The sequence below is a fragment of the Balaenoptera acutorostrata genome, chromosome 1 (genome assembly GCF_949987535.1).
Source record: "Balaenoptera acutorostrata chromosome 1, mBalAcu1.1, whole genome shotgun sequence".
In the NCBI taxonomy this organism is placed as follows: Eukaryota; Metazoa; Chordata; class Mammalia; order Artiodactyla; family Balaenopteridae; genus Balaenoptera; species Balaenoptera acutorostrata.
Genome location: NC_080064.1, coordinates 178,738,489 through 178,764,458, shown reverse-complemented (window position 1 = coordinate 178,764,458; position 25,970 = coordinate 178,738,489). Strand labels below are relative to the sequence as shown.

The 25,970-nt window shown below is 40.2% G+C and overlaps 1 pseudogene; it reads right to left on the bottom strand.

Annotated features, from left to right (window-relative positions):
* Window positions 1–743: 743 nt before the first annotated feature.
* On the bottom strand, window positions 744–1,719 carry LOC103001259 (solute carrier family 35 member E3-like; annotated as a pseudogene).
* Window positions 1,720–25,970: the final 24,251 nt, after the last annotated feature.

The following is a 25,970-nucleotide window of genomic DNA, read 5'->3' as shown; positions in this document are numbered from 1 at the left end:
TTCAGGGGTGGAGATGTAAACTCCGCTCCTGATGACAGAACCTGCAGCATCACATTGCAGGGGCCTGGAGCAGGTCAGAACACAATTGATGACCATTATACAGACTTCTCAATCTATTCGTCACTCAGACTAGAGGAAGAGAGGCAGTGGCCAATCCAGGCCTCCAGATTTTCAGTTCAGAAGGTCTCCAAAGATCCACACTGCCTGTATGCTCAATCTTGAGATGTGGAAATTTGGACTGTGTGGACAGAGAAAGGTCAGGGAAAGTCCAGTGGAAGACGTGTGAGCAGGATGTATTATGCGGCTACCAAAGTTCAAGACTGTCCACAGCGAGGCCAGCTGTGGGAAACAGCAGGTGGTAGGAGGCCTCAAATGTCAGAGTCAGACCCTTGGGCTTGCTGCTCCAGGAAATCTCCAGGCCCAGGTCTGGGTCTAACTCATTCCTGTGCCCAGAATAGGGTCTGACACCAGGGAGGAACTGATGAGACCTTGTGTTAGAGTAAGTGAATATGTGAATGTAAGGTAACACATGGGTGTTTGTACTTCATAAAATCCTATTTGAAAAAAAGTCTAAGCCATTTTTATTTTAAGTAATTAAGTAAAAAAGAAAGACTCTAAAAACAAGGGTCGCACTTATAAATAAAATTTCCCTTGTCTTACATCTAGCAGACTACCCTTCAATAAATTTTGCAATGGAATTTTTTTTCTTGCTTCTTTGAATCTAGTTGGCATACTTACATTTTTTATCCTTTTGGGGTGAATTTTTTTTCCACAAAAACCCAGTTGAGTACCTTGTACCGATTTATACTTCCTTCCTATTTACTGAGTTTCAAATGGGCAGAGGCAAGAATACCAAATAGTTACATAACATGCCAAGACCCTGATTAGTTGACAGTAGATGTTTAAATAAAACGTCCTCCAAAGGAAGCAAGTCAGAACTTGAAGTGCCCAAATATGTCATGGGTGACCGTTGAAGTGTACGCACTGATCCAGTAAATTGATAAGTCCACCCTGACAGCTATGATTCCAGGTAGCAGGCCCACAAACAAAGCAGAAACTCACCAGAGACCACATGGTTCTCTTCCACACACACTGACTCAAAGAAGGGCACAGCCACCGACAACACAGCAGAAGACACCGGCGCCTGGTAGCCCTGCACTTGAGTGGTGTTTACACCCAACCCATGCTGTTTGGCTCCTACCCACACTGGATAAAGTGACACAGCTAAACACCCACAGCCGCAAACAGCATTCCAAGGACATTAAACTTCATATCAGAATAGGAATTTGGGATTGTACCTAAAGTGACAGGACGCAGCAGTTGAATTGTATTTTGGTGAAGTGCTTCTTGTGGCAGAAGATTTGGATGGCTGTGACAACCACCTGCTACGGTGGCCGTGCCCGGGTCCTCGGACAGGCGCGGATGGTGCTGTTTGGCAGAGAGAAGTGCTGAGGACCGGGAAGCCATAGAAGTGACCTCCAGGATGAAGGACTTGCAGGCTAGCAGAATCTTGGAGGTGAAGATGTCCAACTGCTGACGGAAGTAAGGCCTAGTCAGGTGGCCACGGGATGCACCAGGGTTAAGCTCGCATTGGGGGGTCCTTTTGCTGAGAAACAAGATGCAGATGGACACCATTGTTCCGAGGAGCAGCCCAGCAGAAATGTGCCGGTTGCCCGGCCCTGGAGAGCAGTGCGCCTCTGCCCCCAGGCGACCAGCCATCCCTGCAACACGCATCTGCCCCAGCACCGCCCACTCTAACCATGGACTCTAAGAGGCTAAACTTTATGATTGGTAAGAAATTCAGGCCTTATGTAGGAAAGTGTAGGTATTTTAGTTTACAAGGGTTCGGAATTTCAGATCACTTTACCTGGGCATCTCTTTGCTTTGTCCATGCAGAGACCCATGGGGAAGCAGCATGAGTGTCCCGGGCTAGTGCTTAAGGAGGGAGTAATGAGGCAGGATAAGGTTGATTCTACCTGGTACACTATCACTCTGCTTCCTTTCAAGGGGACCTCGTTCCACCCTTCTCTTTGATACAATTGTTGATGTAAAAAATGTGCTAAAATTTCTGAGGAGACTCCTAAGCTCTGAAAGACATACGATCTAACAGAATGGAGTCCTGGCCTCCTTCCTGAGAGACATAAAGCTCAGGCATCTCCAGTCCTAGCTTGCATTTTACTAGCTGCGGGGCCTCAGGTGTGTTACTTACACTCTCTTTGCCTCATTTTCCTCATGTGTAAAAATGAAAATCTTAATAGTTCCTGTGATGGTGAGAGCATGCCAGGCAGATGGGGTGCTGTCTTGTTAGTGATCACAGATTATAATCATTCATTTCAGAAGGCTTTCTCGGTGGCAGGACTCTCCTTTTATGTGTTTTCTAAAACTGTTTAATGAATATATATATATATATATGTGTGTGTGTATGTGTATGTATATATACACACACACATATATATACATTTCAGTTTTTAAAAAACTTTATATTATGATAAACTTCAGTTAGGTTTCTGTTTTAAGGTTAATTTAAACTGTTCTACAAGAAAAGTTTTCTGGTCTAAGTTCAGAAATGTTCTTGCTTTATATCTGAATTAAATGTTGGTTACTATAAGAGAGTGGTTCTCAACCAGGGGTGATTTTTTTTCCACATCTTCTTTGGAGTATAATTGCTTTATAATGTTGTGTTAGTTTCTGCTGTACAACAAAGTGAATCAGCTATATGTATACGTATATCCCCATCCAGAGGTGGTACTGACGGTGTGATTTGTCAATGACGGGAGACATTTTTGGTTGTCGTGATACAGGGGGTGGTACTACTGAATCTAGGGAGAGAGACCAAGGATGTTGGTCAACATCCTACAGTGCACGGCAGGCCCCTTGCAACCAAGAATTATCCAGCCTAAAATGTCGTTAGTGCCCATATTGAGAAACTGCCTTAAAGTGACCTAGTCAACGGAAGTAGCTAGTAAATAATTTAATTTCCATTAGGGAAAGAACATTTTCTCTTCAAAGGGAAGTTAGGTGAGGATAAACATGCAGCCTGGGGAGCACAGGAGTCAGGCTCATTGCTGAAAGATAATTCTGACCTTTCTTTCTGTGCTGATGTTTTGTAGGGAGGGTATTCAAAGAGCCAAGGGAAAGAGAACAGAAGAACCAGGGAAAACGATAAACCTATCAATTTAACTCTAAAGAGGTAAAACGCTTATATCTGTGATTGAAAAAAAAAACAAAAAACTGACAACTAAGAAAAATCATTTATAGGGCTTTTGGACACCAAGTTGGTTAGATGTCTCAAAGCCATCTCGGGATGCTCTGACTCTCAGCCAAAGATTGAATTGAAATAAACCTTCCACTTATCTCTTCCTTATTAAAATATTAACCACATGCTCTAGCACAGGAAGCAGAGAGCTTTAAGAAGAAAGTTTTAAATAAAAACAAGCTATTGGAAAAGTGGCTACTTCACTTAAATATCTTTATGAACTACTGATTTTTAATAAACCTAGAAAACCTGTATCACTAGGATCAGAAATAGCCAGGCTGTTACCAAAGGGTTTTTATTTAAATGTCTGAGCTAAAGACATTTGGGATAGTTTGGGATATTGTTTAGTGAAACTTCTCTCCCCTCCCACTCAGGATGGAGTGTACTTGCCCACCCATTAACACTGGATTATCCGTGTGACTCTTTGACCAAAGGAACATCAGCAGTCAGGACCCAAGCAGAGGTCTGAAATGTGCTCCTGCAATTTTTTTATCTTGTGTCCTTGAGTGATTAATCATCAGAAGGCTGTGCCTTGGTCGCGCTGCCCCTTCAGTTTGGAACAAGAAAACACACGTAGAGTAACTGAACCCAATCTCCAGCCTGGAGCCAAGCCTGGAGCAGGACCACTTGACCTAACTCAGCTCATATCAGCTGAAGCACCATACGTCTGCACACCTGTGAACTTGACAATAAATGCCTGTTCCTGAAAGGCACTAAGTTTGGGGGTGGTTTGTTACACAACATTATGGTGACAATAGCTGTAATAGAGTGACAAGTCTGTATGATTTGGGTTTTAAATGAATTCACTACAAATGGGATTCTAAATAGATATTTGCAAATTCATTTCTCTTTCCCTCCAGTGTTAATGACTATTACTTCTGTGTTCTGAGTTGCTGACCAAAATATATGTTCGATGGAGCATGGAATTGGTTACAAGAGTGCAGACTTCTACAAGGATTCATCTCTACAAGATGCAGAAATGTCTTTCAAATCACTTTAGAAGTCTTTCAGGCATTTGAATAAGAGTGGCCTTTAGAAAGAACCTTGTTGGCTGCATGTAGGGCTTTGAAATAATCTAAGCTCTGAGTTAGAAAACAATCTGTACAGTGATTACTATCTACGGCCTTCTGGGGAAAAGCTGAGCGGCTTCATTATTTCATTCTTCAGATTTCCAGGAACATTTCTTCCATTTGGCTCATGAGATGAGAGATTTAGCAAAGAAGGGACAAGGCAGCGCTTAGATGGGCAGCTGATGAGTTGCTTAAGCAAAGTTTATTGATTCTTCGCAATCAGAAATCTCATCTACATAAAATGAGGAGTCATTAAATTGCATCTTAATTGTGATCTCTCCTCATGTAATTGAACTTCAACACTTAGGTCAGGGGCTGGAGTGCAAAGGCACTTTCTTCTAGAAAGGTTTTTAAATTAATTTTCCTCCTTATTTATAGGAGGGTGATGCTAGAGCCCAGTGTGAATGACCTATATTAAATGAGCCCATATAAGATTTTGGACAAGTACATTGACATGGGTTCCACAAGTTGGGGAAGGTTTCTAGCTGTATATAAGTGTATTCAGCTGTCACTGATGAATATAAATGTATGGCAGATGAAGAAGGATTGTGGTATAAGCTACAGACTTTAACCTTTAGTCATACCTCTTTTTCTCCTCAGGTTGGAGTGGATAAAACGAGCCTGAGAAGTAGCAGGCTAAAGTTGAGATCACTAGAATCAGAGAATGCCAGAATTTGAAGCCACATGAGAGGCTAGCAAAATTGATCCAACCTGTCACCTAAGGAAATGGAAAACTTCTGAAAGCCAGTGATGTAGCCAAGGCTGTACAGATAGTGAATTCCAGAGATGAATGGTACATATAGCTGCTCTGATTGCAAATTCTAGGTACTTCCCAGGTTTAAGGAAGACTGTCAAATTGAAAGTTCCTGAACACAGAAACATTATGGTCATATGCATATACTGTAGAGGGTGTGACTTACTGGCCTTCAAAGGCAGAAGTATTTGATGCCTTTGCTTTGCTGTGGGGGCGCTGTGGAGTGGGAGAGCCCACCTGAGCACTGTCTTTCCCATTGGGAGTTCTCCCAGAGCGTGGTCTCTCCTGGCCCCTGACCCGTTCTGGAGTCTATGTTTCTGGCAGGATCTATTCTGACAAAGCTGCACTGGGTGCCCCCTGGCCTCACATTCGTGTCTGTCAAGGTGGTGTGGTTGTCCAGGGCAAGAGTGTAGGTCAGTGGCTCCTGGCAGGTGATGGTTACATAAGCATCCTGCCAGGCACCCGAGTGGAAACGCTGGCCCCGGTGCTTCCGAGAGAAGAGAACATGCCGGGGGCAGCATGCAGCTGAGGTGCAAATGTGCACATGCTCGCTGGCCTGACGGGAATTTTTTCCAGTAAAGTGATTTTTCACATGGTCAGAGGAGGCAGGAGAAAAGGCACCATCACCTGCCAGACACAGGGTGCCCTAAAACACAGAGTGTTTCAGCTTTGTCTCGGCTTTGAGGGGCTTGGGGTTTGTGTATTTTTAGAGTCACTTATTCTTTACTCTCGTTTCAAGTGGCAAGCACTCCATTCACTTTTCTCAGTGGAGCAAGGACAGACTGATTGGCCCTCTGGGTGTTCGGGAGTGAAAGGTCATCCTTCCACTCGGCAAACACATCCACTCTGTGACCTGAAAAAGCTCCTCATGCAGTGCCCCTCGGCCTGGCCAGGCCACATGCTGTCCTCGGAGGACTTACGCAAGGTGAGGACACAAGCTATGGTCTTAAACCAAAAAGAGAGAGGCGAGAGGGGAAGGGAGTTAATAAATACAGCAGCAGGGAGAAAAACAGGATAGAAAGGATGTAGAAAAGATCGGAGAGGTTATACAGGGGAAAGATTGTTTGTTTGTTTGTTTTCCCTTAAGAAATATTTCTATCAGGACAGCATCCAGGCTGGATGAAAGCAGGTCTCAGTTCCACTGTATCAGGTTAACATCAAATACATTTGTTTAGTCATCAATCCATCAGAGAGCAATAGAACCGAGTTGGTAACATCTCAGACTTTTGAATCAAACAGACATGGATTCAAGTTTCAGTCAACAACTTGCTAACTTCTCTAAGGCCTTGGTCTTCTCATTATTAAAAAAAGAAACAGCAGAGCCTTCGTCGAGTGATTGTATTTAATGTGATAATGTGTGAGTGCTTAGTAAAATATGTAACACGTAGTGACTTCTCAAGTTTTAGCTGTTATTACTTAATGCGTATCACAATGGGCATAGCACCAACAGGATTTAAAGAGACACAAAGGATAGAAACTGCCCTCAAGGAACATATAGTCTGCTTGAGCATATAAGATTAACATCCCTCAAGCAACACTGAACAGCCGAAGGTAGAATAAAATGTGTGGGACACACTGAAGTTCTACATGGCTTTACAAAGCCCAACAGTAGGCAAGCCAGGATATTATGGTGAATCATCACTTAAGTGGTATATAAAAGTAGGTGCTACAGATAGACTTGGAAGATGAGTATCTTCTAGACCAGTGCTTCTCCAGCTGTAATATGCATACAAATCACCCAAAGATCCCCTAATAATATAGAGTTCAGAATTCAGTCCTGCGGTAGGGCCTTGGATTCTGCATTTCTAAGAAGCTTCTAAGTGATGCCATGTTACTGGTCTTCAGACCTCTCGTGGAGTAGAAAGGACTTAGGTGTTGGTGCATGTTCCAGGCAACTCAAGTGCCTACGCATGACCATGTGCTTATTTTACATCTATTAATTATAATACTAAACACAGAAGAGGATGAAAAAGAGAAGGAAAGAGAGCCAAGAGAAATAGGCCTTGTCTCTACTCACAAGTTTATTTTTTCTCCTCTTAAATTCTCAGTGATCAGGCCGACATCATCACCTACACCACCACCACTAACAAACAATGTTAGCTACCTGAAACAACGAGGGAAAAAATACTCACTGAGCAAGTATGTGATGATCTAGGACCATACCTTGAATAGGTGCTAAACAGACATGGCTAAAAGAGTAATCACCATGGGGCAGGACTAGTCAGGGAGAGTTTCCTAGGTAAGCGACATTTAAGACAAAGGCTGAAAGAAGTGACAACTGGGAATAGAGGGGGTGACAAAACTCAGGAACAGGATCTCCCAACTCTGCATCCTTTTCCTTCTTACTCTTTAATATCACACAAATTACTCATGAGCTACTTTCTGATTACTTTTGGGACAACTCATTCAAGCATTTTTGTGGCTGTCCTCTGCCCCACACACACAGTAGGTTACTCTCTCATCATATATAGAGATCAAAATGATTTTCTTCTTGACTCTTCTGCTTATTATCAGCCTACATTTAAGCTATGTTTGTTTTTCCAGAAGGAAAATAAAGTCTATAGAAGTCAGTCCCCCAGGTTGCAGACTATGAAATGAAAATGTTTTTGATATTAGAAGCATTGCAGAAAAGCAGAAATCACTGACGTGTTGTCTGCGTGGGTTGTGTAATTCTAGATTAACAATGTATGTTCATTCTGATATATAAATGCGAGATACATAGGTTGCACGTCTTTGGTGAGGAAATGAAACCTTTGGTATCTTATCCAGCTGAGGCAGATCTTAAAACATAGGCTCTGAATTGTCCCTGCTTCCTCGGTATTTTTCCAAAGTCCTACAAAGAGAGTTATACCCACTTATTTCCAGGAAGCAAATTGAGGGAGAAATTATAGGGAAAATAGTTGGTTTATTGCATATGTGGATCTATTCTGTAAACCCACGTGTAGAGTCAGGAAGGGCATTTTTGTCCCTGGGACCAGAACAAATATAGGATTTAGAGAGGGAGGCCTGACTTACCCACAAACCTTGGTCATTGGCAGGATAGAAGGCTTCTGAAATGGAGTGATTTCGGGAACCTTAAAAGGATTCCTTAGACTATAAAACTTCCCCTATCATACTTACTTATTACAGAAATTTACAGAATATGGAACAGACACTTTGGTTTTGTAACTAGAGAGATTGATAATAATCACCTACACTTTGGAAACTTCACCTTCGATGGCATGTCGACATCCAAACATGGCAAAGAGTACTATAAGAATTTGTGTTTTTTGAAATTACATTTCACTCAATAGTGGCTTTTCTGTTTTATAAATGGCTTTTCTGTTTTATCACCACTTTGCCTCTTGCACTCTGATTATTTCCGCTTTAACGATCAGTGCTTCAAAGGTCATATGGAGAAATCGAAGTGCCTGCCTTTTCAAATGCTAGTGGCTTGGGTTTTGTTTTCTTTTGTCTTTTATTTTTTCATCCTACTTGCCACATTCTCTGGAGACAGACTTCCCTAGAGATGAGGATTCTATGTTTATCAAACAGCACTGAAGTCTGACATGCTGCTGAATGGTCCCATCTTAGGCAATGTCAGAAGCTAGCTTCTCATCCAAGGAAAATTTTAAACTGCTATTTCTATTCAAACGCAAGAATCCTTAATCACAGATTCTTTTCTAAATATCTGTTGAGGTTTGACAGATTTTCCCCACACAGATAATGGGGGGGATAGAAAAAAGACATAAATGGGAAAGTGGTAGATTTTAGCATCTCAAGTATCGTTAGTTTTGCTGATGAAAACTAAATAAAAAAGACTATAGCATCCCAGGGCAAATGAAAAGATAATCACCCCACAGGGCCCCAAAAGACAAGACAGCTCTTATCATGGAAACAGTACTTGGCGTGGGTTTCACTATCCTTCCCAGTGAGAACTTGGAAAGCCAAGAAGACCAGAAAGGTAAGGAATCATTGGACCGCCAGGTCTGGAGCCTCTGACCTTTTTCTTCCATTCTATCACAGCTTATATCAGAGAAACAAGCAAGGGACCAGTTCACCCTAAGGAGTGAAGTTATCGAGCTAGGCTGTGCTAAGATAGTTGTGTAGGATGGCTTGGAGAACATCTCAGCGAAGCCAGTGGGCAGTTCCTGAGCAGAAATTGCCTGAAAGAAGAGTCCAACATTGGGCCTGAATGGCCCTGTTCCAGGAACCCCACCATTGCCAGAGTAGCCCGACTATTTCAGACATTGGCTGGGAACAGCCTGAGGGAAGCATGGCCTCTGTGCGAACACTGGGGTGGATCTGAAAGCACAGCGGCCTGGAGATTGTCAATAATTATGCTCCTTGCTACTACTGGTGCTTGGAAAGTGAGATCTGAGTAGCGCTCTGTCAAAGACCACCAGTGGGAGCTTAGCTATGCGTAAAGTTCATCCCATGAGGACAGGGAAGAATTATTCTAATTATATTCTAATTAGAGAAATCAATGTGAACTCATGTTAAAAAAAGATAAGAAGATCATAAAAGCAATAGAATGTATTAAAAAAAAAAAAGTACAGCATGCACACAGGCATTGTGTCAGGAAAAGCTAAAGCTTAAAAAGAGCTCAGGGGGGAAAAGGACCCTTTTTTTAAAAGACACATTTATTTGAAGCATGAATAAAAATGAGAAAACTGTCTTTTCTTGGAAAAGACAGAACAACACTGAAGTATTTGTTTGCTTATCCAACCCAAATCTATCGAATATCCCACTATACACAGAAGTCAGCTAAGCACCAGGGACCATTAACATATCAAGGGCCATAGACTCTTTAGAGAATCTTATTATACTATATAGACCAAAGACAGAAAAGGGTTTATGAGAGAGTAAGTGGGAGAAATATGTTAAGTGGTGAAGGGATGAAAGAAGAGGAGAGAAGGAGCATGCAGTCAACATTCACAAGCATTGTGCATGCAAATTCATGGATCCCCCAAAAAGCAGGAACCCTAGCTTCTTGAGTTCACTAGATTATAAACTCTTAATCTCAAATTCCTAATTCATACTTGTCTTCTCTGATAGAATGATTTTTCAGACAAGAATGGATAGAACAAATATCAGTAGAATAAGTGAAAAAAATTCTAAGAAAATACAACCTGCTCTTGGTTTTCTTTTGTCTCTTGGTTTTAACAAATTTTATCTCAGGGTACTCAAGGGGTATATGTAAATACCACTGCCAACTCACAGCCTGTTTTCTTCAAGAAAGCATGAGAAACAGAACACATGTTGGGTAAATGAAGGCACAATACATCCAAAAGGGAAAAATACAGATGAACCAGCACACATGTTAGTAATCCTAAATAGGGCTCTAGAACATGTTATATGTACTTAGAGATGGAGATTTGGTCACTAGTAACCAGTATGGATTTAGTAAAAGCAGAGGGTAGCAAACTAATTACATATCCTTTTGTGACAGGTTATCATTGGGCTGGCAGGTTAAGGGAATAGAGTAAACATCATATTGTGTAATTTGACAAGGATTCATAGATCCTCTCATACCTTGTGTATTGGACAGAGCAGTGCAAGTTGCGTGTAGTACAACTAGGAGAACATACAAATGCTTGGTGAATGAACTCAGAGAATCATTACTGTCCAATTGATGTCTTCACTGGCGTTCCTCAGAAATTCATCTTGCCCCTGTCCAGTTCAACATTATGTGTATCAATGACTGATGATTTCCTAGGAGCATGTAGCTAAAGTTGGGGAATAGCACTAAGCCTAGGGTGTAGCTAAAATTGTAATGAATGAATCAGGATCTAAAACTGATGAATTTAAGTTGGGGCCTTTTGTTTTTGTTAAATTTAGGTTTAATGGATCTAGGAACATAATAACATCATTTCATTTCGCATGGGTAAGGCCACACTTTTTTTTTTTTACCATTTTTAAAAATTGAAGTATAGTTAATTTACAATGTTGTGTTACTTTCAGGTATACAGCAAAGTGATTCAGTTATATATATATGAATCTGAAAAATTATACATATAATTATAAAAATTATGTGTATAATTTTTCAGATTCTTTTCCATTATAGGTTATTATAAGATATTGAATATAGTTCCCTGTGCTATATAGTAGGTCCTTGTTGTTTATCTGTTTTATACATAGTAGTGTGTATATGTTAATCCCAAACTCCTAATTTAAACTAGGCCATACTTTCAGTAGTACTATGTGTACTCCTGGGTGCCGTATTTTTAATAGTATATTTACAGACTGCACCTGTCCTGATGAAAAATATAGAATAATAAAAGACCTCAAAATAATTTAACATAAGAAATGAATGAAGGAACTGGGGAGTGTTCAACATGGAGAAGTAATTTAGAGTGTTCAGGCTGTTTAAATTATTTAGAAGGATTACATAAACAGAGAATGACACATGTTCTCTGTAGCTCTGGAAGAAAGAACAGGGGCAAGTGAATATACATTACAGAAAAATGTTGATTTACCTTAAAGATAAACTTTTTACCACTGACTAATGAAACAAAAGAAAGGGAATGTTTTGGAAGTGTGACAACTTCCCATTACTAGAGGTTTCCAAGTAGATTTTCAAGTGGTAAGTCAAAGACCACCTGGTAATGTCTTAAAGAGACCCATGCCTTAGAATTCAGTTGGACTAAATACACTCGAAGGTATACTAAAATAGAAAGAAGTCTGAGTATGGGTAGGGGGTCAAGGAAACTGGCCCTTGACTTCCTTCATGTAAAATTATCTCTTGGGATCTTTCTAATTAAAAAATCTGGTGCTATCATGCTGTGGGACTTTTAAATTCACTTTCATGATACTGTGTCAGTCACAAGTTAGGTTTTGCTGCAGCAATTAACAGCTCCCAAATGTCATTGGCTTGAAATGGCAAAGGTTTATTTCTTGCTCATACCACATGCTCATCTCAGGTCAATGGAGAGCCTTAAGGGTCTAAAAGCATCTTGACTTGTATAGCCGGCAGAAGGAGAGTTCAGTAAATTATGCACTGGCTCTTGAAGGCTTCTGCCTGTCTGGAACTAGTCACAGGCTCACTCAACCACATGGTGGGGTGGGGGGGCAGGCAATGTATAGTCTTCTACGTGCCCAGAGGAGAGGAAAGAAGTTACCCTGAGCAGTAACTCATGACGATCTGAAATTAAAATGGATACACGCCTTCAAAAAACAAAAGGGCCTAAGGAAGTAGCACCAATTCTCTTCTGAGGTCAGGCTCTGTCCCTGCTGTGAACTTCCTCTGTGACCCTGGGTAGGTCACTTCACCTTTTTACGTCTCAGTTTCTATTAAACAAGAAGTTTCTCTCTTTCTCTCTCACTCAGGATTCTAGTTCCATACAACTGCATGTCAGAGGCAGACTGAGGCCTCTGGAGACACTCAGAATTGGTAGGAGGGTCAGGAATAGAAAGTCTCCGGCTCCAGACTCCTACCAAGCCATTTTGCGAACTCTCCCTCCTCTCTCTGGCCTTGCTCCCTCTCTTGCTCCTATTTCAATCCTCTACTCAGTCTTGGCATGGAGAATAGAGACTGTGGGATACTTGGGCAGTGGAGGAGAAGATATTCTGCCAACTGCCTCCTCAAAAATAGTTCCAGTTACCAGCGACCTGGCCTGCCCCTGCGGGGAGGTCGCACGAGGGAGGCTGGGCACGGGATGGGGTCGTTTTGGTCCAGAGGCAGCCCAGATGTTGCAGGCACCCACTCTCCCCCTACAGATGGCCAAGTAGTAACCACGGTGTCCAGGAATGTGGGCTCAAGTCCACGTGCCCCCAGCTGGAAGAAATTCCCTGAGCAGGGAACTGACTGTGACTTGGAAGGTGAACTGGAAAATGTGGAGACCCCGGTGGCAGACAGGACAGAGTGAGTGTACACGGATCACAGGGGGCCGCTCTCCCATCAAGGAATGCTGTCCTCCCATGGGGTCGTGGATCAGCCCCGGGAGAGCTGGGCAAAGGTCCTGGCAAGGGCAGGGATGCATGTGCGTGCTCACTCATCACACTGGTTCACGTGCTTCTCGGCAACTGCTGGCCAAGCCAACCCTACGTGGATTTGATACCAAAGACTACTTGATACCAAATAGGTATAGTGCCTGTCCTTAAGGAACTTAGAGGTGCACTGGGGAGACAAGACATAAACATATGTAACAGCTAGAAAAAAATGCAAGGCAGTACGACTAAACACATGCAACTAAAATGGTAGAATTCAGATGAGATCCAGTTCAGAAGTGGATCTGAACTGAGGAAATTTTCACGAGTAATTTTTGGTGTGGCTTAGGCCTAAAATCTGCCTCTTCCATGCTAATCCATACTATTCAAACTTCTTCCAGTCTAATATAGATAGTTTCTTCTCAAGTAGCTAGATTCTTTACCAGAATAAAGAAGCACCCATTCATAGGGAAGCAACTAACTACTCTTCTACAAGATTTAAGCATATACCTACATCCGAGGCATTTGGAACGACTAGAGTGACATTTTCTCTTAACATTCATATTTTATCCTTTGTAATTTTCAATTGATGACCAAAGATCAAACTATCATTCTGTTTAACTGTCACTCTTTTCTGTGCTTTTATGTAGTAGTAAAGGTAATAGTGCTAGTCATAACGTCATATCAGGTCTGACTTGGATTATCAAATCAGGGAGAATATTTGGAGGGTGCCCAAGGGAAGATGCCACCTGTATAATCCCATCATTTAGCACTTGCAGTATTACTTTATGTTAAGGACGGTGGTGGACCCCTCCCACACTGCCTAATATGGCAGAGCTAACACAACAGGTGGTCAGCTAAATAAATGCTTGGTAGATGAATATCTTCTTTGGGTGAGTATTCTGCACTCACGTTTTCCTTGAACGCATAAAAGTGAGGTACTTACCTCAACCTAGACTTCTAGCTTCGTGATTCTTGTTTTAGAATGCATCCCCCCAAATCAGCGCCTATAGAAGCATTCTTCTCTTCTCTTCTGTCATGGGAATGGGATGCAGGAAGCAGAAGTCTAGTGTTTTCTTTCATCAGAACTTTCCAAATGGTAGGCAAGAGTCCCTTATGTTTACAGAAGTTTAGCAAATTATGAAAAGGTCACGACTAAGAAAGGCTGGTAGGAGAAGAGAGGATCTCAGGCAAAATTGCTGCAGAAAATTGAGAGAATCAGATCTCATCCTGCAAAACACATTCAGTCTTCTCACCTTTTTTCTTTAGATTTCTTGTGATTAAGGCTCTTGAAGAGATCCTCAATTTATCATTTTGATCAAACCAACTAGCTGATTTCTCAGAGCTCATTACAACTGTCAGTGTGGACACAGGTGATAGTATGTTGAAATAGTGTTGTTTCCACTCAGTATTAACAGGGTGAACATTTTATCATAGGCCACCCAGAGGGCTAGACGTGAGACCCTTTCTTTCTGGATGCTATTTTTAGAGAGCACGTTATGCACGGCACTTGCACCTGTCAGCAGTAGGTTCAACAGCCAACAGCCCATCTGTGCTGCTACTATATGTGTGGCCACATGGTGAGGGTTGTGTGAAGGTCACCATGGCCATGGCCTTCAGACAAGGATACTCTTAAAGATGGGTCTGGTCCATCTAACCTGCAAGCCCTTGACTCATAGTCAAACCTTAACATCTCAAAGCGGTAATCACAGTTGCTTTGCAGGAAAAAAAATGATTGTCAGGTTTATTTGTTTAAAAAAAATCAGTAGACATACATACAAATATATAGTCAAATACACATATAATATGGAAAAATTTAAAATGTGTACTAAATTTAACAGTTACAACTTATAGGTAGAGAATAATGGCATTTGAGGAGAGAAGAAATTATGAAAGAGTATTTTAACTTTTACTCCATAAACCTTGACATTGTTTGAATTTTTAACAACTAGAATGCTTTCATTACCATTTGAGTAATTTTTAAATCTCTTGGCACAGATGCTGTTAGGTAATATGAACTTAAAGGGGGAAAAAAGAGTGAGGAGGATAAGAGAAGGAAGGGAAAGAGGAAGGAAAGGAACAGAAATGGAAAAGAAAGAGTATGTACAAATTTTCAAGAGCCAAATCCATGAGCTTTGAGTGAGTGGAGTGGTTAGAGATAAATGGGGTTAGTTTAGAAAGGCTTTGTGAAACTTTTAGCAGAGTTTTTAAGATAATTTTTAGGAACTTATAATGTGCTTACTCTATTCTATAAGGTATTCATTGCAGAACATTTGGAAAATGTAGAAGAGCACACAGAAGAAAGTTATTACTACAATAATCCAATTTCTCAGAGAAAACCATAGTTAACACTGCAGTGGATTTCCTTCCATTCTCTTTTGTAATTTTTAGATGACATTTTGAAGGGAAACAGAAATATAACATCACAGAGAAGAGGGAGTTGGGAGTGGGGAGGCATTCTAGAAAAGCAATGAAGAAGTGTTTACCAGCAGCCATGAGCTACTCCTTTATCTCAGGCCTGAGATCTCGGTGAGCTGGCCTGGACCTGGAATATTGGTATTATTTTCATCTTTGAAGCCTTGTGAGGGTAACAGTCTCCCTGGGCCTCAATTGCTTTCCCTGTAAAATGGAGATATCCTCCTTATCCTGCCCACCTTGCTGCACTAAGTCTCCCCAGACACAAAAAAACACACTCCAATTACAGCCCTTACCTAGAATACAGAGTAATGATTGTATGCAGGTTTGTGGACTAGCTTACAAAAGCCAACTTAACCCAAAAGGTAGTTGAAATGCCATACTCTGATTTTCTACCTTTTTCTACTATGTGATCTTCTATCTTTCTTCTACTATATCATTTTTAGCCATAGTATTGGCACTTTAAGGCAGATTCTTATATTTTCTGGGGACCCAACCGACATTTATTTTAAGGAGAAAATGCATTTTATCTTCCTAGAAAGGAGACTGTTGACGTTGATGGCCCTGCCTGTAATTCTGGGTCATCTCTCCGCAGCATTATCAGGGAGAGAAGAGTGCAGTTTGGGGACAGGTTTTGTTGGGAGCACTCCCAGTCCAGACACTGCACAGATCAATCTCATTAGAACAGTAGCTGCAACATGTGAGAGCAGTAATTGTGGCAGCTATCATTTATTGAGGGGTATTATGGTCCTAATGTGCTTTACATGCATTATTGCATTTAATTCTCACATCAACTCTATCATGTAGTTAGAATTATTCTCCTTGTTTTATAAAAGCGGGAACAGGGGCTTCCGTGGTGGCGCAGTGGTTGAGAATCTGCCTGCCAATGCAGGAGACACGGGTTCGAGCCCTGGTCTGGGAAGATCCCACATGCCACGGAGCAACTGGGCCCGTGAGCCACAACTACTGAGCCTGCGCGTCTGGAGCCTGTGCTCCGCAACAAGAGAGGCCGCGACAGTGTGAGGCCCGCGCACCGCGATGAAGAGTGGCCCCCTCTTGCCACAACTAGAGAAAGCCCTCACACAGAAACGAAGATCCAACACAGCCATAATAAATAAATAAAGCACACCTAGTATAGTGTAATTAAAAAAAAAAATTGATTAAAAAAAAAAAAGCGGGAACAGGACACTGAGAGGTTAAATAGCTTACTGAAGGTCTGGCTATTTTGTAAGGTTTTCTAAAAGGGAGGAAGATGGTAAGAGAAATCTAACCTCTCTAAGGAATGTCTAACAGGCACTTGCCCATCCCCCTCCCATACTCCCATCCTGGAGATGTTGCCCTGGGCAGCCTGACAATGGGGAAATTTGTCACTAAGGAAGTTCACTTAAGGGTCTATGTACAAAGATTATGACTAGAATTTTAGGGAGGGGAGAGATTTATAATCATCTCATTCTCTTCTGCAGCGCCCACTCCTCTACTAGATCCATGTTTCTGAATCATCTCTCAGAATCAACTGCCCACAGCATGCTCTGTTTCAGAAATGTGCCCTTTGATTTTAGCCTCTACACGTTTTTCTTTTTTTTTTTTCTGTTTTGCTGTATTGCTTATAATGTTTATACAGCTGCTTTGAGAGCTAAATATGCAATCAGTGTGATGCAATCATGTTCCTTCCTTATCAGGGAAGGGAGAAAATGCCAACTTGAATTTTATACAGTTTTCAAAAACTCCATGATGCAAAATGATAAGTTCACTTAATTGATGTGATCTTAATTGGAATCACAAGGGAAATTGGAATGCACATAAAGTTCAGTTACTTGTGTTTGTAATAGCACTGTTTAGCTGAGATTGGACCATTATCTCCCTCTGGTTACCCAAATGATGAAGAGTTTTTATTTCCTGAAGCTTGCTGAAAATGGAATGCAATATTACAGTATTTTCTGTTATGCTGTTTCACATGAGATTTTGATTTTATGGGTTATGTTTTGAGAATGAGCTACCATAGTGGATAGATAGATAGATAGACAGGTAGATAATAGATGGATGGATAGATAGATAAGTAGATATATAGATAGATACTTTGTTCGTGTTCCAGCAATTAGAAGCACAAGGATAGTCATTCACGTTCATTATTATCAACTTACAATATTTATTTATTCACTTGTTTATTCAAACTTTTATTCATTTAGCAAATATTTACTCAGCTCAAGCCAAATGACTCTGTTGATAAACACAGGAGATGGACAAATGAATAAGACTAAATCCTGTTCTCAACATCTCACCATAGTTGGAGAGAAGAACAAGTAACCCATGTGGCAGGTCCTGGGATAGAGGTATGTAAGGCTATTGAGGGTACAGATAAGAAGATCTACATAGACTGGATATGGTGACTAGATTTAAAATATAATGCTGAATTTTACCAGAGCATGGAGAAAGGATGGCCTTAGGAGTCAAAGAAATGAGAGACATTATATCTCATTTTTAGTTTCTCTTGCCTGTGTTAATCAAATTGAACAAATTTCAAATATCTAATTTATTTTTCACCAATGATATTCTTCCTTTAATTTTGTATTGGAAGAGTTTTTTTTAAAAAAAGAGAGGGGATCAGGCAATTTAGTTTATTGATAAGTATGCATTATTCTGTGTTGTCAGGTAGCAATATTACATATTTCTATTGGAGGCACATTTTATAAAGCATGCTATTACATGCTCTAGAAGTAGGATGTGATTTTGTTCATGGTAGTGCATTCATTAGATCCACTGAAAACATGTTAGGTATAAATTTTACCTGTTTTGAACCTCAAGTTGAAATCTAGAAGGGAGTGGTATAATCAGTTACACAATTTGATTTGCTTAATATCCAAAGATATATTTTTACTGCATTTTCAGGGCTATATATCCACAAATGACTTCATTGTAGAGTGTGAAGATGTCTAATGGCAAGGCCCATATTTCTGCAAGTGAGAGTAAGGAAGCAAAAATGACCCCTGCATGGTATCCTAGTGTTTGTTACCTTCCTTGCAGATGACCATAGACCCTAGCCACACTCTAAAAAGAAGCAAAGTTTCAAACACTGATAAGACTGGAACACTTAGGAGAGGAAACAACACACAACACCATGATGGAAAGAGTATTGAACAAATTGATCTCAAAGTATGAGAGATCAGTACTATTCCTAGCTGATCACTATCTATGTGACTTTGAAGAATTCCTTAATGTTTCTAATCTTCCATTTCTTCATCTAAGATATAAGAAAGTAGAATAGATAATCCATCAACTCTAAATTCTGAATTCTAATAGAAATACAATATACGAGATTACTCTTATTTACTTAGTTTGAATCAGTCAGTAGAGGGGTTAGAAAAAGGAATTTAGTTAAAAGGCCTCTTGATAGAGAATCAGGAGACCATATTTCTAGTTCCAAGTCTCCTATTAACTAATCTGTGTGACCTTGGACCAGTCACTTCCTCTGTTCATAGTTGCCTTATCTTTGGAACAGTGAGGGATGTGTGCTGGGTGGGGAGTGGGTTGGGAGCATAGACTATACTATTGCTATGGTGCCTTCCATTTCTAGCTTTCAATGGTTCCATGCATGGGTCAAGGTTACCTGGGACATTTTGCCAGTTCTTCTCTAGTTTCCTTACAATATAGTACACTTACTTTCTCCAGAAAGAAGAATCAAGATTGTCATTTCCATTTTACAATGCTAAGTGAAATTTTTTCAAGACAGCTTAGATTTCTAAGTTCGAATGCTATTGAAATTAACCAAGACTATTTCTCTTGTTTTAGATTTGAGATAAACACATGTATTCATAGGATCAGACGTGAGGTTCTTTCTTCCATTTTTATTGATTATTTGCAAAACTAAAGGGTTTCCTATCCCTTTGAAGACTGGTCGCCTATAGGAAATGAGTCAGTGCAGCCCATAACTTGCTCTTGTCCAGGGTCTCCACATTTGTAGTTTAATATCTGGAGACAGGAGGTGGAGCAGATGTCCTTACAAGCTTTCTTTAAATTTCAGAAATTGGTACATATTATAAGCCTGGTTGATTTCCTTACTTGAGGCTCTAGTAATAAAGGTTTGGGGAAATAAATTGTAAGGAAGTGTTAGAAAGCTTTTGGACTTTCATCTCCAGCTACTCTTATTAAATATTAGTCTTTCTTGCATACCTCAGCCCAATGAAGAAATGTGATAATTTTTAAAGATTTGGAGATGATGACACTTGCTGCTATTTTTATAATTTATTTTTCACAGAGTTTTCATATGTTTTAGACTTGCAAAACACGCAAGCTAGATAATAGCAGTCCATTGAACAGATGAGAGACCCAAAGCACAGGCCAGGAAGTGACCTGCCCAAGAACACATAGCTACGAAGGGCTGGAACAGGAGTCAAAACTATGTTTTTTGATGCCCAGTCCTATTTACTTTCCTTCAACCCCCTACATCTTTAGTGGTAGTTAATTCAGTTTCCACTGTATAGGGGCACTTCCCCAAAAGGGGTCACTTGTGACCCATGGGGAACACTCAGTGGATTGTGGTAGTGACAGTAGCTTCTATGTCATGAAACAAGGATTAATAAAAGATTTCCTTCCAGCTATTAACCCTTCTTACTCCCTTTTTCCTCATTTTAACATGTGCTGTGACCTTGAAAAGGCATTGAAACTAAAAATATTTAAGTAATCTATTTGTGAATAAATTGTTTTGTAATACTTCTTGGGAATTCTTGGATGAAAATGCTTTCCTTGTACTTTAGAAGGTGATATATTAAATTGTGCATTTTAAATAGTGTTGTTTCTTCTGGGTTGGGAAGCTTTGCAGCTCTATAGGCTGGGTTTCTGATAACACAGGCTGGATTTATTTCTTGGTTGATTTTCCTACCCAGGGGTAATTCTCAGAAATAGATTTATGTGGAAACAACCCAACTGTCCATCAACCAATGAATGGATAAACAAAATATATTTATATTTGGTCATATAAATAAATGAAGTGATGTTACATACTATAACATAGATGAACCTTGAAAACATGCTAAGTGAAAGAAGATAGTCATAAAAGACCACATATTGTGTGATTCCATTAATATGAAATGTTCAGAGCAGAAATCTATAAAGACAGAGAGTTGATTCACAGTTGCTTAGGGCTGGGAGGGAGAGGAGATGGGGAAACAGGGGCATAACAGCCAAAGAGTATGAGATATTTTTTTTGAGGTGATGAAAATATTCTAAAATTTTTGGTGCTGACAATTGTACACATCTGTGAATAAACTAAAAACCACTGAATTGTACACTTTAAATGAGTGAATTGCTTGGTATATGAATTATATCTCAAATAAAACTATTTTTAAAAAGAAAAGATATATAATAATATAGCATTCTCTCTTTTGCGCTCCATTACAATGAGAGCTGCCTTGACAGTTTTGGTCATTACGGACATCACTTACCTACCATCCCCTTAGCCAAGGACTGACTGATGGATCAGGCTGGCTGTAGAACACTTTCCCTGAAAATCATAAAACCCACGGTCTTTTTCTTAAATAAATAGCTTTTTCCCTTGAACTCCTGGAGCATTCAATTCAAATGTCAGATCTACACACTTTTATTACCATTATCTCTTTCCTTGTCATTTTTCTGTAGTCGATCATGAATCTATGCAGGGCAAGGGACATTGCTTATTTGTCTTTGAATCCCTGGCACCAAACAGTGTGCCTTGTAGCAAGTAGGTTCTCCATAAAAATGGAAGAAATGGGGACTTCTCTGTCAGTCCAGCGGTTAAGACTCAGCACTTCCAGTGCAGTGGGGGGCGGGTTCTATCCCTGGTTGGGGAACTAAGATCCCACATGCAACTCAGCATGGACAAAAAAAAAAAAAAAAAAATTGGAAGAAAGAAAGAAGAAAGGAAGGGAGGGAGGAGTGAGGAAGGGAGAACTGCCATCACGTTTCATCAGGAGCCAGTGAATTCCTGAACACCTGGAGTAGAACATCTGCTTTGTATGTGTGGTTCTGCATCAGACTCATGCTGATGATGCCTTCAAACAGCATGCAATGGAGTGATGGATTGGGCGTGGGTTGAATTTTTGCACCTCTATGGACAAACAATGAATACCATCAGAATACCTGAATTTAAGTTAAATTTACCTGATTTAATCTTGGTTTACAGTCAATATAACATTACTCTTTAATCACTGTCTATTAGTGGCTTACATATATGAACCCCAGCATATGTATTTCCCTTGGTCTGTGTCATTTGTAAACTCAAGTCCAGGAACTTTAGTCTCCACATCTTATTGATCTCCCAAAGCATGGACTACAGAGCAATTTATTCATAAAGACTTATTTTCTAAATAAATAGCTGAATGACATCATTAAATGAATTCTCAAGGAAATTTGACACTGTGTGGCAAGTTTTAATAGTGAGGTTAGGTTGGTATTTTTTTTATCCACCATTAAGTAAACAACCTGACTCTTCACACACTAGAATTCCAGTTACTCCATGTATGAGTCTATATCACAGGCTATTTTGTGGTATTGATATACAAGAAAATATTTACCTAAAAGAACTTTTTCGTCTTCAATACAAAGAGATCAAGTTATTGCATCCATAATTCCTGTGGACATCAGTGGCCAGATGCAAAAAAAGAACATTTTCTGTTTGACCTTGTGACTCCTGGTCACAGCAGCTCTTCTGGACCTGGCTGCAAAGCCATTGTATGTGTAAGGGTGTTAGGCACCGCTCAGCTCATTTTGGTCCATGCCAAAAAATAAATCACTATCACCATTAAACACTTATTAAGTGATGCCTTATGTATGATGTCAGAGCATGGGTTTTACAGCTAGAATCTTTATATACCCTCTCAGACAGGGCAGCTGAAAACTGAATTGGAAATTTGGTTGTTACCTACAAAGAAACCTATTTAGCAAGGACAACAGGAGTAAAAATGTGTCACATTTTCTATGGGGAACTTTTTTGGGAAATAGGAAGCCAATTATTCAGTACAGAGTATGGATTTGAAAGTAGGATTTGGGAGTATTGGAGCTGCCCTATTAGTTCTCTACTGGGAAACTTGATCCAGTGGAGAGACTGTGATGGGCTCAGGTCCAAGAATTATGGATGCTATTTCCAGAGCTTCCAGCAACTCAGCAAGGCTGGCTTCACTGTGCCTGGGGCAGGGCCAGCCTCAGGGCAATGTGAGGCCACACTGGGTGTCCCGAGGTGGCCTCTTGTGTGAGGAAAATTGTCCCGTGCAAGCTCATGGATTTCTCTATTGGGCAACTCTTCAATAGACCAGGTTTCTGGACTGATGACATGTGATGGGCATGACAATAGACATGGGCAGAATATCTTCAATAGACATTGGGCAGAAAAGGAAAGTCAGCACAGGCAGGGTTATTTTGATTCCTACTTATCCCGCACTAGCTTCTCCACATTCATTCATTTGATTCAACACATATTTACTGAGCAGCTACTATGTGCCAGACACTGTCCTAAGTTCTGGGGGATACAGTGAAGCATGCAAACAGCCTGTCCCATGGGAATTATTTTCTGGTGGAGAGGGTGTGCACATGTGGGCCAAAGGGTGGGAGTTTTCACTCCCTACCAATGAAGGAACTTTCCTAGTTTTCTGTAGCTGCCCATGTATTTTCCTCCTAATTGAACATTTTCTTGACCAGAAGGATGCATATGAATAAGAGAGAACATAAGACATAAGTGAGAATGCTTATTCCAACTTAGCATAAAGTCCTCATCCTGAAAAAAAAATCTTATTTCTGACAACCCTTTGTGATAGACAGTGAATATAGTAAGCAAAAGGTAAGGCTCCAGAGTCAGACTCTCTTTGAGTTTGAATCCTGGCTCTGCCGCTTACTAGCTACATGTTAGAAGGTAGGTTCTATAGCCTGAATATTTGTGTCCACCTCAAATTCATATTTTAAAACCTACTTCCCCAATGAGATGGTATTTGGAGGTGGGCCCTTTAGGAGGTGATTAGGTAGTGAGGGTGGAGCCCTTGTGAATGAAATTAGTGCCTTTATAAAAGAGTCCCCAGGGAGCTTCCTTGTCCGCTTCTGCCATGTGAGGACACAAAGAGAAGATAGCCACCTATGAACTAGAAAATGTGTCTCACCAGACAGCAAATCTGCCTTGATCTTGGACTTCGCAGTCTTCAGAACAGCCAAAAATAAATATTTGTTGTTTATAAGCCACCCAGTCTATGATATTTTGTCATGGCACCCTGAAAGGAATATGACAGTAAGTTACTTCAACTATCTGAGTCTCACCTTCCTGATATTAATAGCTACCTCATAGAGTACTTATGAAGAATAAATGAGGTAATGCATATATAGTACATATTATACATATTCTCCTTTATTTTTTAGCATTAACTTATTATAGATGTACTGGCTTAGGATATACCCAAGCTGTCTCACCAGGCTTGTATTCTCAGCTCTATTCCAACTTCCTCAGGGTAGAAACCCTGTTTTGTACATCATTCTCTTTCCTACAGTGGTATCTCTGATGGTTCTACACATGGTAGGGGATAGGAAGTGCTTGCTGACTACTGCTGAGAAAATGAATTGGATGCCATTTACACTGCCTTGGTATTGCTGACAAAAGCATACACGGTGTGTATTCACCTCACCTCCCATCTGCCTTACTTCTGTCCATAGTCCCTGAATTTTCCTCATCAGCCAGAGTCCATACCTTAGGCACTATTGGTTCCTCCTTTTCATTTGTTTAAAATAACCAATTAAACTCCAATGATCAAGTTTTAAGAAGTCTCCCTTTGTCATATCTCTTGCAATTTATTCTGTGGCGTTTTCTCCACCACCACCTCCCCTGTCTTGAATTTTATAATTTTTTGCCCTTTTGTGGTGACGTACTTGGCTCTGATTCCAATTATGGATGCTGAATATTTGGTTTTCATCTATTGACTAAGAACAGCCCTCCCAGGAGCCATTCTATCATCATATAACAAATATATGTTAATGGAGGGTTCCTCCTAGTGCCTGTAAATCCCAAGGGAACAAAGCAAGTACGGATAGTATATCTGAGAATTGTCCTGAAACCTCTCCCTCTTTTATGTTCATAAACTAGAAAAACATATTCAACCTCCGGTTCATTATCTAAAGGGAGTGGATATCTGCCATATACTGCCATGTTCAAGAATCACCTTCTCAAACTTGTGAATTACATTACTGTGTAAAACAAAAAAATAAGTTGTAAATAAAAACTTGTATAATGATATTGAATTGATCAGAGCTTAATAAAATTCCTTTGACTCTCCTCTCTCAGATATATCTGAAGCAGTAGCTCTCTTACACTGAGAATAAGCAGCTCTAACAAAGCTCTTTTTTCTCCTAGCTTAATCCATATCAACGTTTATTTATCAGTTCATTATATTTGATCCTGTAGGCATGTTGTTCTCATACTTGACTGCAAGTAAGAAACATCTAGGAAACTTTTTAAATATAAAATTTATCCTGGACTTCTGGAGAAGGTAGAATAACAGGGAGTGGATTTATCCTCCTGGCTAAAACAAGTACAAAGTAGAAAAATAATATATTCAACAAGGGCATTCAAAATATTGGACGTCAGACAATGAAGGGCAGCCATAACTGAGATGGTAAACAAATGAGATGACCTTTACTTACTGCCTAGGGAAAGTTTCAGGAAGTGGCACAGGCAGGGGGAACCTAGGCAGACATCTGCAATCTTCCTGATTCAAGACTTGGAACTAAAATTTCAGTGATACCAACAGAGATATAGTCTGGAACATAGAATACATGATGGGAGAGAGAGTCCTAGAGATCTGCAGAGAGTATTCCTGGAATATTCAACGGAATACTGATCAGCACAAGAATATAAAGAAACTGCCCATGACTGGGGAAAGAACCATGCTAAAAGATTACAAGAAAGAGTGCCCAGAGCTCACAAAGGCTTGGAAATATTATCAGCTCGCAATAACTATCGCGGAAAACCTCATACTTTAAGGAGACTACCAAGAATGATCTCACCTCTGTAGTGGGAAAAATGAACCTTAGACTAGAATGCAGTGCTAGTCCAACCTAACAAAGTTTAAAAGCAAAGCCCCAAAGGATCAGACTGTTTTTCAAGTGATTTAATTGTGTCCCAGAACAGAGGTCTAGAATATTTATAAGACTTTAAAAATATACTAAACGCAACAAAATAAAAGGCAAAATGTTTTCCATCTAACCAAAAATTACCAGGCATGGAAAGAAGCAAGAAAAATGCTACCAATGCTGAACAGAAAAATCAGTCAATTAAAACTGAACCAGCAATGACACAGATGATAGAGTTAGAAGACAAGAACATTAAAACAGTTGTTGTAATTGATTCCATATGTTCAGGAAGTTAGAAAAATGATTGAACATGTTAAGTAGAGACACAGAAGGTATACAAAAGCCCCAAAAGTAACTAGTAGAGACAAAACCTATATTATCTGGGAAGAGAAACACACTGGATGGAATAGCAGAATATTAGACATTGCAGAAGAAAAGATTAGTCAACTTGAAGACTTAGAAATAATAACTTTGCAGAATGACATACAGAGAG